Below are 15,379 nucleotides of genomic sequence, written 5' to 3'. Positions count from 1 at the left end.
TGTACACACACACACGCACCACACACACACACACACACACACACACACACACACATCTTTTCTACTCATTCATTTGCTGATGAACACAACTTAGGCTGCTTCCGTATCTTGGCAACTGTAAATAATGCTACTATGAACATCACAGTGAGTGTCTTTCTGAATTAGCATTTTCTTTTTTTCCAATTAATACACCCAGGAGTGGAACTGCTTGGTCACATAGTTAGTCTAGTCTTACTTTTTTGAGAAACCTCCATATTGTTTTCCATAGTGGCTACACCAATTTATCTTCCCACCAGGAGTGTACAAGGGTTCCCTTTTTTTCAAATCTTTAGCAACATTTTTTATTTGTGGTCTTCTTGATGACAGCCATTCTGACAGTTGTGAGGTAATATTTCACTATGGCTTTGATTTACATTTCTCTAAGGTTTTTCCAGTGGTCATGTATGGATATGAGAGTTGGATTGTGAAGAAGGCTGAGCACTGAAGAATTGATGCGTTTGAACTGTGGTGCTGGAGAAGACTCTTGAGAGTCCCTTGGACTGCAAGGAGATCCAACCAGTCCATTCTGAAGGAGATCAGCCCTGGGATTTCTTTGGAGGGAATGATGCTAACGCTGAAACTCCAGTACTTTGGACACCTCATGCGAAGAGTTGACTCATTGGAAAAGACTCTGATGCTGGGAGGGATTGGGGGCAGGAGGAAAAGAAGACGACAGAGGATGAGATGGTTGGATGGTATCACCGACTCGATGGATGTGAGTTTGAGTGAACTCCGGGAATTGGTGATGGACAGGGAGGCCCGGCAGGCTGTGACAGGGAGGTCACAAAGAGCCGGACACGACTGAGCAACTGAACTGAACTGAACTGAATGCTTAACAATGTTGAACATCTTTTCACTGTCTTTTGGATATTTGTATGTCTTCTTTGGAAAAATGTCTATTCTGGTCTTCTGCCCATTTTTAAATCAAATTGTTTTTGATGTTGAGTTGTATGAGCTGTTTATATATTTTGGATATAAACCTTATTGGTTCATCATCTGCAAATATTTTCTCCCGCTCAATAGGCTGTCTTTTTGCTTTGTTAATAGTCTTCTTTGCCGTGCATAAGAGCTTCTAAGTTTAATTAGGTCTCATCTGAAAGTGTCAGTTGCGTCCAACTCTGTGACCCCACAGGCTGTACATCCCTCCAGGCTTCTCTGCCCGTGGAGTTCTCCAGGCAAGAATACTGGTGTGGGTAACCAAGCCCTCCTACGTGGGATCTTCTCAACCCAGGAATCAAAACTGGGTCTTCAAGAGTGCAGGCAGATCCTTTACCATCTGGGCCACCAGGGACATTTTTTATTTTTGCTTTTGTTTCCTTGACTTAGGAGACAGATCCGAATTACACACACACACACATACTGCTATGAATCATGTCAAAGAATGTTCTGCCTATGTTTTCTTCTAGGAATTCTATGGTTTCCAGCCTTCCATTTAGGTCTTTAATTCATGGGGTCTACATATGGTTTAGAGAATATTCTAATTTCATTCTTTTTACATGGAGCTGTCCACTTTTCCGAGCACCACTTACTGAAGAGACTTTTTACATTGCTAATTCTTGCTTCCACTGCCAATAGATTAACTGACTAAAGGTACGTGGATTTATTTCCGGGCTCTCTCTTTTGTTCCAAGGTCTATGTGTCTGTTTCTGTGTCAGTATCATACTGTCTGATTACTGCAGCTTTGTAATGCAGTCTGAAGTCAGGGAGCATGATTCCTTCAGTGCTGCTCTTCTTTCTCAAGACTGTTATATTTGCAATCTTTTCTGTTTCCATACAAAATTTTAAATTAAAAACATCCTTGGTATTTTGATGGAGATTGCACTGAAACTGTAGATTGCCTTGGGTAGTATGGCCATTTTAACAATTCTAATTCTTCCAATCCATTAATATGGTGTATCCTTCCATCTGTTTGTCTCATCTTCAATTTCTTTCAGCAGTGTCACTGTTTTTCAAGCACATGTCTTTAACCTCTTTAGGTAGAGGTTTATTTTATTCTTTTTGATGTGTTGGTTAATAGGATTGTTTCATTAATTTCTCTTTCTGATATTTGTTATTGTATAGGAATGCAACAGATTTCTGTATGTTAATTTTGTATCTTGCAACTTTACCAAATTCATAGATGAGCTCTAGTGCCTTTCTGGTGGCATCTTTAGGATTTTCTATGTATAGTATCATACCATCTGCCCACAGTGACAGTTTTACTTCTTTCCAATTTTAAATTCTTTCCCTTTTCTCATCTAATTGCTGTGGCAAGGACTTCCAATACATACAGAATAAAAGTGGTGAGAATAAGCTTCCCTGTCTTGTTTCTGATCTTAAAAGAAATGCTTCCAGCTTTTCCTTTTGAGTATGATGTTAGCTGTGAGACTGTCATATATGGCCTTTATTATGTTAAGGAATGATAAGAACGCAGTATTGATATTTTCCTACTTAGATAACCATTACATTCAAGAAGGTCTCACATAGGAATTTCCCCGGTGGTCCAGCGGGAAACGACCCACCTTACAATGCAGGTGACCCAGGTTTGATGCCTGGTTGAGGAACGAAGATCCCACATGTCATGGAGCAGCTAAGCCCTCGTGCTACAACTGCTGAGCCTGCACGCCGCAACTAGAGTCCGTGTGCCACAATGAAAGACCCTGCATAATATAACAAAACCCTGAGTGCCACAACTCAGGCCTGATGCAGCCAAATAAATAAATCCTTTTCTGATGTTAAAAGGATTCGGGTAAAAACCTGCCTCAGTTAAAAGCACCTTGAGACGTAATTTCTAGGGCTTTTTGTATGAGCATTTGCAGCCTCAAGCGGCTTCCCAGGTGGCACTGTGGTAAGGAATCTGCCTGCCGATGCAGGAAATGCAGGTTTGATCCCTGGGTCTGGATGACCCCTGGAGAAGGAAATGGCAACACGCTGCAGTATTCTCGCCTGGAAAAATTCCCCGGAAGGAGGACCCTGGCAGGCTACGTCCACGGGGTCATGAAGCGTCAGACACAACTGAGCATACCTGCTTGTTTTGCAGCCTCACAGGCTCACTTTATTTGACTCACATTTACTCTGGAACCAAACCCTGGACTTAAGAGTATGAAATATAACCCTACCTTTTCTAGCTGTGTGACCTCTGGCAAGTTCCTTAATTTCTCAGTGCCTCATCTATAAAACAGGCAATACAGTTACCTCACAAGGTTTTTATGAGAATTTAAAAAAAAAAAATAGTACTTGAACTTGAGAGAATAGTACCTGGCACAAAGTAGGTATTATATGCATAAATCTTAAATGGAAAAATAAAACAAACAAAAAAATACAGAAACAGTATCAAGCTCACGAGTGAGAACTCATAGTTAAGGTGTAATGTGAAACCGACAGTGAAAGGCCTTCTCATGGCAACTGTCTCATATCCTTGGTTCTTAATATTCGGCAGTACTATATTCACAATGGATAGTTATTAAGTGGAAGATACTCAAAACTGAATTCTTTATCTTCTCTTCCAAATCTGCCCACTCACAGTCTTTCCCACCCTGGTTAAACGTCCAGTTCAGCTCAGTCATGTCTGACTCTTTGCGACGCCATGGGCTGCAGCACGGCAGGTTTCCCTGTCTATCACAAACTCCCAGAGCTTGCTCAAACTCATGTCCATCGAGTCAGTGATGTCACCCAGCCATCTCACCCTCTGTCACCCCCTTCTCAAGGTAATAATGCACTCTGAACTGCTGGAACCAAAACCTTTACAGTCCTCCTTATCTCCTTTCTCTCACGTCCCTCCTTAAATCAGAAATCATGTTGTCTCTCCTAATCCTAACCAATCTTCTGCCAACTTAGTATGTTGACAGTTCTCAGCACTTCTCCCTTCCTCTGCTAGTACGCAGTGCAAGCAACCTTCACATCTCACCTGGACTAACACAGAATCCCCCAACTTGGCATCTGTGCTAATGCTCCTGCACCCTCTTCTCCCGGCCTACTTTGGACACAGCAGTCAGGCAGTTTGTTAAAACTAAACCAGATCATTCTGCTCAAAAGCCTGGAATGCACCTGACTTTACTATGACTAGTAAGAGCCAAAGTTCTATCTTCCCCTCTATTTCGCTGTGAACCTTAAACTGCTGTAAAAAATAAAGAAAATAAAATCAGGTTTGACTGTATAAAATGTAGCCGAACTTTACTCGAAGGACTAAGTGAGCTATGGAGAAAACCGGCTATTAGCAACATATCTCACCCCCCACCAGAAAGCCAAAGTCCTCACAATAACCTAATAAACCTTAGATGATCTGTCCTCTGTTACGTTATATGATTAGATTCAGGTTAGTTTTTTTAGGGTAGAATACGTCACAAGAAGTCCTGTGTCTTCCCAATATTATCCAATCAAGAGACATATAACGTCTGTCTTTTCTACTTTTAGTCATGCTAAGATTGATCAGTGAATTTAGAATAGTAACTTGAACCCACCATTAGTTACCTAACACCTTTACCTAATACTTTCAGCATATACCAACAATCTGTCTAGACCTATTATTGTATTATGGGCACAAAATGGTGACTTTTCTAATACTTTCATACCTTCCTCATTTATTAATTGAACTTCTTTGATAAAGAGCTTTTCACTATTGACTCTTTGGTTACTCTGAAATACACTTTGCAACAAAATACATGCTTCTTTCTATGTATAAACTTTCATAATAATGAGTTGACACCTTTGAAATATCCAAACATGATCAATAGTTATTTTTCCTTTTTTATTTTAAAAATATTATGAACTCCTGCAATTTTACTTATTTAATACAGTTCAATCTATTGCAGTCCTTACTTTTTCCTTATATTCACGTTTTTCATCTTAGGCCAGTATGAGCACCTTTAAGATGGCTTTGTGAACTTTTGACACAACTTACCCCAACATGATAGTCAAAAGATTTTAATTTGCAATTCATGGGCTTCCCTGGTGGCTCAGTTGTAAAGAATCCACCTGCCAATGCAGGAGACATGGTTCAAACCCTGTTCCAGAAAGATTCTACATGTCACAGAGGAATTAAAAGTTTATGCGCCACAAACTATAGAGCTTGTGCTCAAGAGCCCCAGAGGCACAACTACTGAAACCCATGCATCCTAGAGCCCGTGTTCCACAAGAGGAGCCGCAGCAACGAGAAGCCCCAACCCGAGAGCAGCGCCTGCTCGCCACAACTGGAGAAAAGCCTGCGGCAGCAACACGGACCCAGCACAGCCAAAACTAATAAATAAATAAGATTATTTTAAAAATAATTCGCAATTCCTCAGTTAGAATTTATCTTGAACAATTTTCATGTTTACTGATGTCTCTGACTTCTCCGTGAAATCATTTTCATTTTCTTCTCTATTCATTTTCTCACCCATTTTTCTAGTGGGTTGTTAATCCTTTTTGCTTTCTGAATGTTACAAGTTCATTTTAATATATGGCAGAGGTTAGAGGTTATGCGTTAATAAAAGCTACAGTCCTATTCTTCTATTTGCTTTATTTCATGGAATTTTTTATCACGTAAAATACTTCATTTTTAAATAAAGCAATCATTTCCTTTAAAGTTCACAGCTTAGATCCTTCAGCCTTTCCAAATCCAATGACAGAAAAAAGTTGCCTAGGCCTCTTCTCATTCTCTTATGGTTTTCTTCTTTTAATGTTTGAATCTCTGATCTAGCTACATATAATTAGCCGTTTGTAAGTCCATCTATTCCCACTAGAATCTGGGATCTTCAAAGGCAAGGACTATCTTACTCTATTATCAGACTAAGAATTTTGCCTCTGGACCCAAGTGTTTTCAAACACAGAGTTTGAGAAGGTGATGTTGATTATGAATAGTCATAAATCTTGTTCTCTCTGCCCTTAAACTAGGGCAAGTCACTCCTACCGAACCATACTCACTAAAAAGAAGATGTAGCACAGGGAGGAAAAACTGTGTTCTGCTCAATTCTAGATACTATACATGCATTGCCCAGACATCTCAGAACAATTTTAAGAGGTGAGGAGTGGAGGTGGAATGAAGAAAATGAATTTTGGAATTGAGCTTCTAAGAAGTGATGTCTGAATGGAATCTGAAAGAACAAGTAAGCATTATTTATTTTACAGATGAAGAGACTGGAAAATAGTACTCCAGGGTACAGAATGAGCAAAAGGTATGACATAGGAGTACACGCTCTAGTTGTAGAATTACAGACAGTTTATTATGATGGCCTAGGCCAGCGCTTGGTATATAAAGTAAGTACTATATAAATGTTAACTATTACCATGTTGATCATTAGGATATGGAGATAAATCAGGTAAAATTGTAAGCAGTAGGTTAAAATGCTCCTGGAAAGCCACGTTATAAAAGTCTGGATTTTATCCTGAAGAAGATGGGGACCCACTGAAGGATTTCTGACAGGATAATGGCATATTTCAGAAAAATTACATTGGCAGTATGAGTCAAAGATTGGATGCAATACAGATAGGCAAGAATCATAAAGAATCTTCAATGATGGAGTATATAGAAGTGATAAAAACTTTTATAAAGTGAGGAAAATTTGCAAGCCTCTTGCAAGATTTGAGATGTCAGCATACTAACTGCTACTAAAAGGGACCAACTGCCTAACAGTTTTATCACATGGGAAATACAGATATGCTTAGCAACAAATATTCCTAGACTATCTGGAAAGTTTTCTGTTTTAGTAAAGACTCACACTCAGTAAATTTCCAACAAAATTCCTTCAGGGTCATGAAATGCCCCATGCTGTCTTTTCCACAGGCAAGAGAGGTTCATGAAAGCTCATGAACATCTCCCAGTCAACCGAAAGCCTGGTTTTCTAAAGACTCCATGATGTAACAAAATCTACATCATGGCTGCTGATGCTGATGGTACACTGTTCCACTCTCTTTGAAATTTCTGAAGGTTTGGCAAAACTTGTTCAGACAAGTTCAGTGTACTGACACTGAAGTTATGATATAAGCCACATGTGGCTGAACAACAGAGTTCACACTAATTCCAGCTATCTGGACTGTCAGATGCAGAATGTGAGTTAGCTACAGACTGTGAGACCACTTTTGGAGGGCAAATGACAGGGCAAGTTTAGGGGCAGTTCTTATTTCACATGTGCCAACATCTGCTGGATCACTGAAAAAGCAAGAGAGTTCCAGAAAAACATCTATTTCTGCTTTATTGACTATGCCTAAGCCTTTGACTGTGTGGATCACAAGAAACTGTGGAAAATTCTGAGAGAGATGGGAATACCAGACCACCTGACCTACTTCTTGAGAAACCTGTATGCAGGTCAGGAAGCAACAGTTAGAACTGGACATGGAACAACAGACTGGTTCCAAAGAGGAAAAGGAGTATGTCAAGGCTGTATATTGTGACCCTGCTTATTTAACTTATATGCAGAGTACATCATGAGAAACGCTGGACTGGAAGAAGCACAAGCTGGAATCAAGATTGCCAGGATAAATATCAATAACCTCAGATATGCAGATGACACCACCCTTATGGCAGAAAGTGAAGAGGAACTAAAAAGCCTCTTGATGAAAGTGAGAGAATGAAAAAGTTGGCTTAAAGCTCAACATTCAGAAAACTAAGATCATGGCATCCAGTCCCGTCACTTCATGACAAATAGATGGGGAAACAGTGGAAACAGTGTCAGACTTTATTTTTTGGGGCTTCAAGGTCACTGCAGATGGTGATTACAGCCATGAAATTAAAAGACACTTACTCCATGGAAGGAAAGTTATGACCAACCTAGAGAGCATATTAAAAAGCAGAGACGTTACTTCGCCAACAAAGGTCTGTCTAGTCAAGGATATGGTTTTTCCAGTGGTCATGTATGGATGTGAGAGTTGGACTCTACTGGTGAGAAGGTCGGATTCTGTGTGGCATAGACTACTTGAGTCCATTCAGTTCAGTCGCTCAGTCGTGTCGGACTCTTTGCAACCCCATGAAGTGCAGCACACCAGGCCTCCCTGTCCATCACCAATTTCCGGAGTTCACTCAAACTCATGTCCATCGAGTTGGTGATGTCATCCAGCAATCTCATCCTCGGTTGTCCCCTTCTCCTCCTGTCCCCAATCCCTCCCAGCATCTGGGTCTTTTCCAATGAGTCAAGTCTTCGCATGAGGTGGCCAAAGTACTGGAGTTTTAGCTTTAGCATCAGTCCTTCCAATGAACACCCAGGACTAATCTCCTTAAGAATGGACTGGTTGGATCTCCTTGCAGTCCAAGGGACTCTCAAGAGTCTTCTCCAGCACCACAGTTCAAAAGCATCAATTTTTCGGTGCTCAGCTTTCTTGGGTCCATTAAAGACTATCAAAAGTGACAAAACTTCTTGGGGGAGGAAGAGACTTGAGAGAACCATGATTCTATCTTGAACTCTGTGAAATGGCAGGTATTGTGACTTTCTGAATTTGGTTGCGGCTACTGTTGTTTTTTAAAGTTATGTCTCCTAAAAGCAGTTATTCTTCCCTGCCTATGCCTGCAGGGAGTCATTTCATAATCCAACTATGAACCAACTATCATGGCAATCCCCGTAGAGATTCACTCAACAGAAACAAAAACACTTATACAAAAGTGCTTATGGAGTAGCTTTATTTATAGTAACCCCAAACTGGAAACAAAATCCAAACGTCCATCAGCAAGATAAATTTTGGTAAGTCTATACAATGGAATACCACTTACCAATAAAAAATGAACTAATAATGTCCAGAATATGCAAATCTACGGAGACACAGTAAATAAGTAACTGTCTATGGCTGGAGGATTAAAAAGATAGGGGACAAGACAAGGAGTGACTGCTAAATGGGTACGGGTTCTATTCTGTAAACGGAATACAGTGATACCCCTTACAGTAACAAAAATTTTCTAAAATCTGAATGTGATAATCGTTACACAACTCTATGAATATACTAAAAATCATTGACTTGTACACAGTAAACAGGTGAATTATTTGCTACATGAATTATATCTCAATAAATTCACTTTAAAAAGGAATGAATATAAAAACACACACAAATATCTGCTTAAGCAAAAGAAGCCAGACACAAAAGAATACATACTATGTGATTCTTTTATATGAAATCTAGGATGTAGACAAAACTAATTAATGTGATAGAAATCAGTTATTATGGTGGTGTACAACTGGCCAGAAAAGGACAGGAGTAAACTTTTCAGGAAGTTCTTTATCTTGTTTTGGAGGGAGGTCACAGGGGGTATACACAACTGTCAAAACTTAAGAACTGTGCATTTTAATTATATCTCAATTTAAAATGGTGGGTTTAAAAAAAAATCACTATTTGAACTTGGAAAGAGAAAATGGTAAGACAAGAATACTTGCCAAATAAGTAATGCCTTCAAGCTTCTCTAAGGGAAGTGACTGGACAACTGTCCATTTACAGAAATATTCAGTGCCTGAGTACACAACATATTTTCTTCTTCACATCCAGTGCTCCCCACCCTTTTCAGTTTCCCTAATTTTATTTACTTATTATTTATTTGGTGGGGGTGGGTCTCAGTTGCAGCACACAGGATCTTCACTGCATCCTGTGGGATCTTATCACTGCAGTACACAGGCTCTTGAGCTGCGGTGCACGGACTCAGTAGTAGTGGCATGCAGGCTTAGTTACCCCTCAGCATGTGGAATCTTAGTTCCCCAAAAGGCATGGAACCTGTGTCCCTGCACTGCAAGTGGATTCCTGACCACTGCACCACCAAGGAAGGCCTCAGTTTCTCTAATTTAAAAAAACAGTCAAAGAACACTCCACAACCAAAATTGAGCCTACTTAATGCATGGGGTTGGGGTTCAATTCTTGAGTCAGGAAAATCTCCTGGAGAAGGGAATGGCTACCCAACTCCAGTATTCTTGCCTAGAGAATCCCATGAACAAAGGAGTCTGGTGGACTATAGTCCATGGGGTTGCAAAGAGTTGGACATGACTGAGCGATTAAGCACACATACACACAAAGCACGTTTAAGTGTCACCAAGTGGGGAAAAGGAAATATGTTTATATAAATCAGAATCTTAACATGGTAACCATGGTCTATCTTCTTTTTGTCTTCTGAAAACACCCTCTGATACCCTGTCTGAAAGAATTCTCTCAACCTACTACTCTTCTCCTCTTCCTTCCCCCGATTAGTTAACTCATTCGTTTTTCACTTCTTAAATAAAAGATTCTTGGAAATTCTTCTGAATTTCTATTTCTTCCATCTGTCCCCCTCCACGAACACAATTACACATACAATAAGAACAATGTCTCCTGCAGAGCTCTTCTCTCACTGGGCAGTTAGTTACAGGTTTCTTATTGGTTAACAGCCCGATTTCTCCCAACAGACTCTAAGTTACATGTGAACAAGAACAGTCTCCTATGTACACCACTGTGTCCCTCCATCTAGCATTGTGCTTAGGCGTTAGCATAAATGTTCACAGAACATTTAGCTCAATGAATAAATTAAAAATGCAATTCAACCATCTAAACGAAGACTGCTCCCAAAGCAAAGAGGTTGTCCTTACTTGAGAAGTCCATTATAAGTCAATATACCTTTATTTGACAGGCGACAGTTTGAATCAGTATCTATGAGTCACTGAATATCTACTTTCTTATCAACTTGCTTCTTAGAATACAGGATTGTTCTGTGAGTCACCAGTTTCTACCCTTATTCTGCCTGTTGTTCCCTTCATAACTGGGCACATTTATTCATATTACCCTTAATCTGTTGTATGCTCTATTATATACTTCTCCTGTAATTTGTAAGATATCAGATTTTAAGAAATTAAATAATAATATTCATAAACTAATGCCAAGACAGTATTTAATGGCATTAATAGCTACAGAAACATAACTGCTTAGGGAAAAGGGTTTCAGTTCAGAGTGCAGCAGTGACATGATTACCAAAAAGCTCAAAACTGTTCTCCTAACATTCAGTAAACAGAAAGCTAACTGACTCTGAAAGAATGAAAGTGCCAAAAACAACAGATAAAATAGGCAAGCTGGAGACAAACAACACCATAAAAGAAGGCATCTAGCATTTTGAAGAACTCACTAAATGAAAGCAAAAACATTTAGAGAGAGCAACTTACACCAACTAGATAAGACTCTGTTTTGCAAACACTTAGACTGAATACAAGATCAAACCTCCAGCAAGATTTGACATCCTGTGAAGCAGGTTAAAGAGACTGCACGACAACAATCTAAGTTTTCTTGAAAGCATACAAAAGGAATGCTCAGAAAAACCTGAATGGCTCTGCTGTGCCAATCACACACTGTAGGCCTCCTAAAGCGGGAGTGGGAAAGCATCTGAACTTCCAGAACCAATCTTGAATTATATAAAAAAACTCATGAGTTGAAGGGAGAGGACCCAGAAGTCTTTTTCCAATAACAATCCTCACCTCCTTTTCCTCACCTATTAAAATATCACTACTACTTTCACCATGGCAATGCATCACAAACATCACTGCAAGAGGTGATTCAAGATCAAATATAAATGCAAATGCCCTTAAAAATAATAGGATCAACTTCACTGACAAAGAGAAGGCTAATGAAAACTACCCTGAGAATATTTCTTATCTATCAGATTTGCAAAAATCCGCAAGTCAAATACAATACCATATTGGTACGGTTGTGGGGATACGGACATTCTCCTAATAGCACTCTCCTACAATGATGGACAGAATACAAAATTATATCACCTGTGTAGAGGGCAAGTTGGCAATATCTAGCAAAATTACAAATACATTTTACCTTTAACCCAGTAATAAATACCATTTCTGGGAGTGTATCCTACACAGCTCTTCTGTGTATTCTTGCCATCTCTTCTTAAGTCTCTTCTGCTTCTGCTAGGTACAGGCCAGTTTTTTAAATGGCTGAGTAACATTCCATTGTACGTATGTGCCACATATCCTTTATCCATTCACCCAGCCGTGTCTCAGCCATTGTGAACGGTTCCGCGCTGACAGTACACATTCAACATTCTTCACTGCAGCACAGTTAGTGAAAAGTGAAAATTCAACTGTTTAACCACCACCTAGTTTAATATATTATAGTCACATCCCCACAATGGAATACAGTGAAGCTGTGAAAAAGAATGAAGGTGCTCTTTAAATACTGATACGGAAAGATAGCTAGGACACATTAAGTGAAAAAAGCAAGGTACAGAAGCAGGTATTCGGTATGTATCATTACAGCTAAGACAGGGAAAAAAGAAAAATACTAACATCTGTTTTCATTTTTACACAAAAACACTAAAAGAATACACAATAAAAATTGTTACAGGAAAAAAGTAAAACTAGAATACATGGGAAATGAGTGGAGGCAAGACTTCTCATTGTTACACTCTAAAAATAAACTTTTGAGCTTTAAATTGAGAAATTATTAAACTTAAAAATTTACATAACACTTCAAAAATATTCATAATGAAACCTGTACTGTGCTTATCATATATAATGTAAAATATTACAATTTCTTTATTACTTCTATTTTATTTTAGTGAATATAGAGAAGAATATATATTTAGAAGTGCTTACACAGGTTCCTCCAACTATTTTTCCAATCAATTATTTTATGTTCCTTAAAAATGAATTTTCATACCACAATGGTTTTGAGTAAGAACCACAGTACCCAAAGAGAATATTCAACTTCCTTATATTAGAAGATAGAAGGATATTCATAAGGCCATATTTTTTTCAAAGTTTAACCAAACCCTGAAGGTACTGTCTCTGCAAAAAATGAGCAAGAGCCCAGAAATACTGCAAAAGATGCTCTTAAAGTTTGCTTAAGGTTACCACTTCAATAGCCAGTTGCCCTAGACATATTCTTTCTTATTTAGGCTACTGGAACATATGGACACAGGAACATGGTTTTTCACTTTAATTATTTCTGCTACTGGTTGTCACATGGCATTGGGCTATTTGGGTGTCAAGCACACCAAAATAACTGTTTAGCTGTTCATCAACAAGGATCATGGCTTCAACCATATTATAACTAGACTCTGAAAAATGCAGAGTTCAATAAATACAATCAATCACAAACTATCATGTCACAATAATATTATTAATATATACTTTAAAATGCCAAGCCCATAAATTCCAGGGATATCCCCAATCACCATAAAGTCTATTTTAATGTAAAAGACATTTATTGGGAAAACTATGATCGGCATTTTAAGAGGATGAGCTAAATTAAAAATTTTATATGTAGCAAATACAGCCTGTGTTAGTTTCCTAGAGTTGTCATAACATTACCACAAACTAGGTGGCTTAAAATAGCTGAAATGTACTCCCTCATAGTTCTGGAGACTAGAAGGTGCTGGCAGGTCGAAAGTGAAAATGAAGTCGCCCAGTCACGTCTGACTCTTTGCAACCTGTGGACTGTAGCCCACCAAGCTCCTCCATCCATGGGATTCTCCAGGCAAGAATACTGGAGTGGCTTGCCATAAGTTCCCTCCAAAAGCTCTAAGGACAAATCCTTCCTTGCCTCATCAGAGTCCGGTGGCTGCCAGCAATCCCATGGTGTTCCTTGGCTTGTCAAAGTATAACTCCAACCTGTGCCTCTGTTTTCACATGGCCAACTTCCCTGTCTATATCCTACTTTCCCTCTTCCTACAAGAATACCAGTTACTGGATTAGGGCTCACCCTAGTCTAGAATGATCTCATCTTAACTTGATTACAACTGCAAACACTGTATTTCCAAATAAAGGCACATTCACAGATAACAGGAGTTAGGACTTATATCTTTCTGGGAGACACAATTCAACTCATAACATGGTCCAAATAAATCAATTTCTTCAAAAGTAGACCACCTAGAATTCTGTGTGGAGTATTTATAGATTTTGTTTAACCAGTATCCGTTTCCCTTTCTTAGGTAATAGCATCCAAGTTTCTTTTGAAGAATCAATCTGCTCCTCCTTCAAGCCATGCTGCTGCTGCTGCTGCTGCTAAGTCACTCAATCATGTCCGACTCTGTGTGACCCCACAGATAGCAGCCCACCAGGCTCCGCCGCCCCTGGGATTCTCCAGGCAAGAACACTGAAGTGGGCTGCCATTTCCTTCTCCAATGCATGAAAGTCAAATGTGAAAGTGAAGTCTCTCAGTCACATCTGACTCTTCGCGACCCCGTGGACTGCAGCCTACCAGGCTCCTACGACCATGGGACTTTCCAGGCAAGAGTACTGGAGTGGGGTGCCATTGTCTTCTCCTTCAAGCCATAAGATAGGGCTCAATTAAAGCCTCTTTCCAAAGTCAGGGATCTGTCACTGGTTGGGTCAGAGAATCACACTCCATGGCACGGGCCTCAGTGACTGGTTCAGGGATAGGCCACATAACCCAAGCCTGGCCATGAATCCTTCCATCCTCCCAATTTGGCTAGTGCTATACAGAAAGAGACAATGTGGATTTTTAAAATTATTTAACTCTAAACTTGCCATTGATTATCTTTACCATCATACCTGCCCAAAAAGGAAGCCAGAGAAGAAAGGAATGCTTAGAGATGGAGATAAGGAGATATTTCTGATGACATAAGTAAGACTTCCGGATCCAGTCATATCAGAACCTAGCTTTGGCTTTACTCTCTTAACGTCCTGTTTATAAACCTACAAAATGACTATTTCTTTTTAAATGACCTTTTTGGCTTTAATTAATTTGAACTGGGTTTCTGAACTTGCAACAGAAATGAGCTCTGATACTTACTGGCAAAATACTGCCATACAACTGAAAACAAGGCCTCACTATTTTCAGTCATTTTCTCAAACTTGTCAAACAGACTAGAAGAGTCAGTAGACAAAGAATAGCTTATATTCATGTCCATTCTCTGTCCATCATGCCATCTGCCATGAGGGTTTTTAAATCCAAATGTTATAAACAAATTCATTCATGCTTGTTAAAGTATGACTCTGTGAACTCCTCACAGCAAAATATAAACAATATTAAGGAACTCTCAGAGTTATAAAAACCTAAGTATCAATATTTAAAAATAAAGCATTCACAAAATCTTTTCCTATCCAAAGACACTCCACATGTCCACCATCACTATATGCTGGCCAGAGTGGAACAACGTCATACTGAAATATCTCTTTCTTGCCATATCACCACTTCGAGAACATTCATAATAGTCCTGCCTTTTAATATGGCTATCATTGTTCATGATTCATTTGTTTCTATCTCAAGCAAACTGTCACACACACACACACACATTATTAAAAAAAAAAATGTTTCTGGACTTTTTGAAAAAACAAGTATTTTTTACTCGAAATACTCTTCTTATTCTACCTGTTGCACACCTCCAACTTTTACCCATTTGTCTCTGGAAAATGCCCAGCCCTTTCCTATTCCTTTTGCTGATACTTCAGAAAACTCAAATACATACATACATTCT

At 39.2% G+C, this 15,379-nt stretch overlaps 1 protein-coding gene across 4 annotated transcripts in view; it reads right to left on the bottom strand.

The window, feature by feature from the left end:
* The window catches only part of LCOR (ligand dependent nuclear receptor corepressor), a 130,274-nt gene that overhangs the window by 94,352 nt on the left and 20,543 nt on the right, over positions 1 to 15,379 (bottom strand). The gene's annotated exons all lie outside the window — the stretch shown is intronic.

The sequence above is a fragment of the Oryx dammah genome, unplaced genomic scaffold, assembly GCF_014754425.2.
Source record: "Oryx dammah isolate SB20612 unplaced genomic scaffold, SCBI_Odam_1.1 HiC_scaffold_14, whole genome shotgun sequence".
NCBI lineage: Eukaryota > Metazoa > Chordata > Mammalia > Artiodactyla > Bovidae > Oryx > Oryx dammah.
Note: the sequence above shows the minus strand (reverse complement) of the source record. Positions and strands in the feature narration are given on the sequence as shown.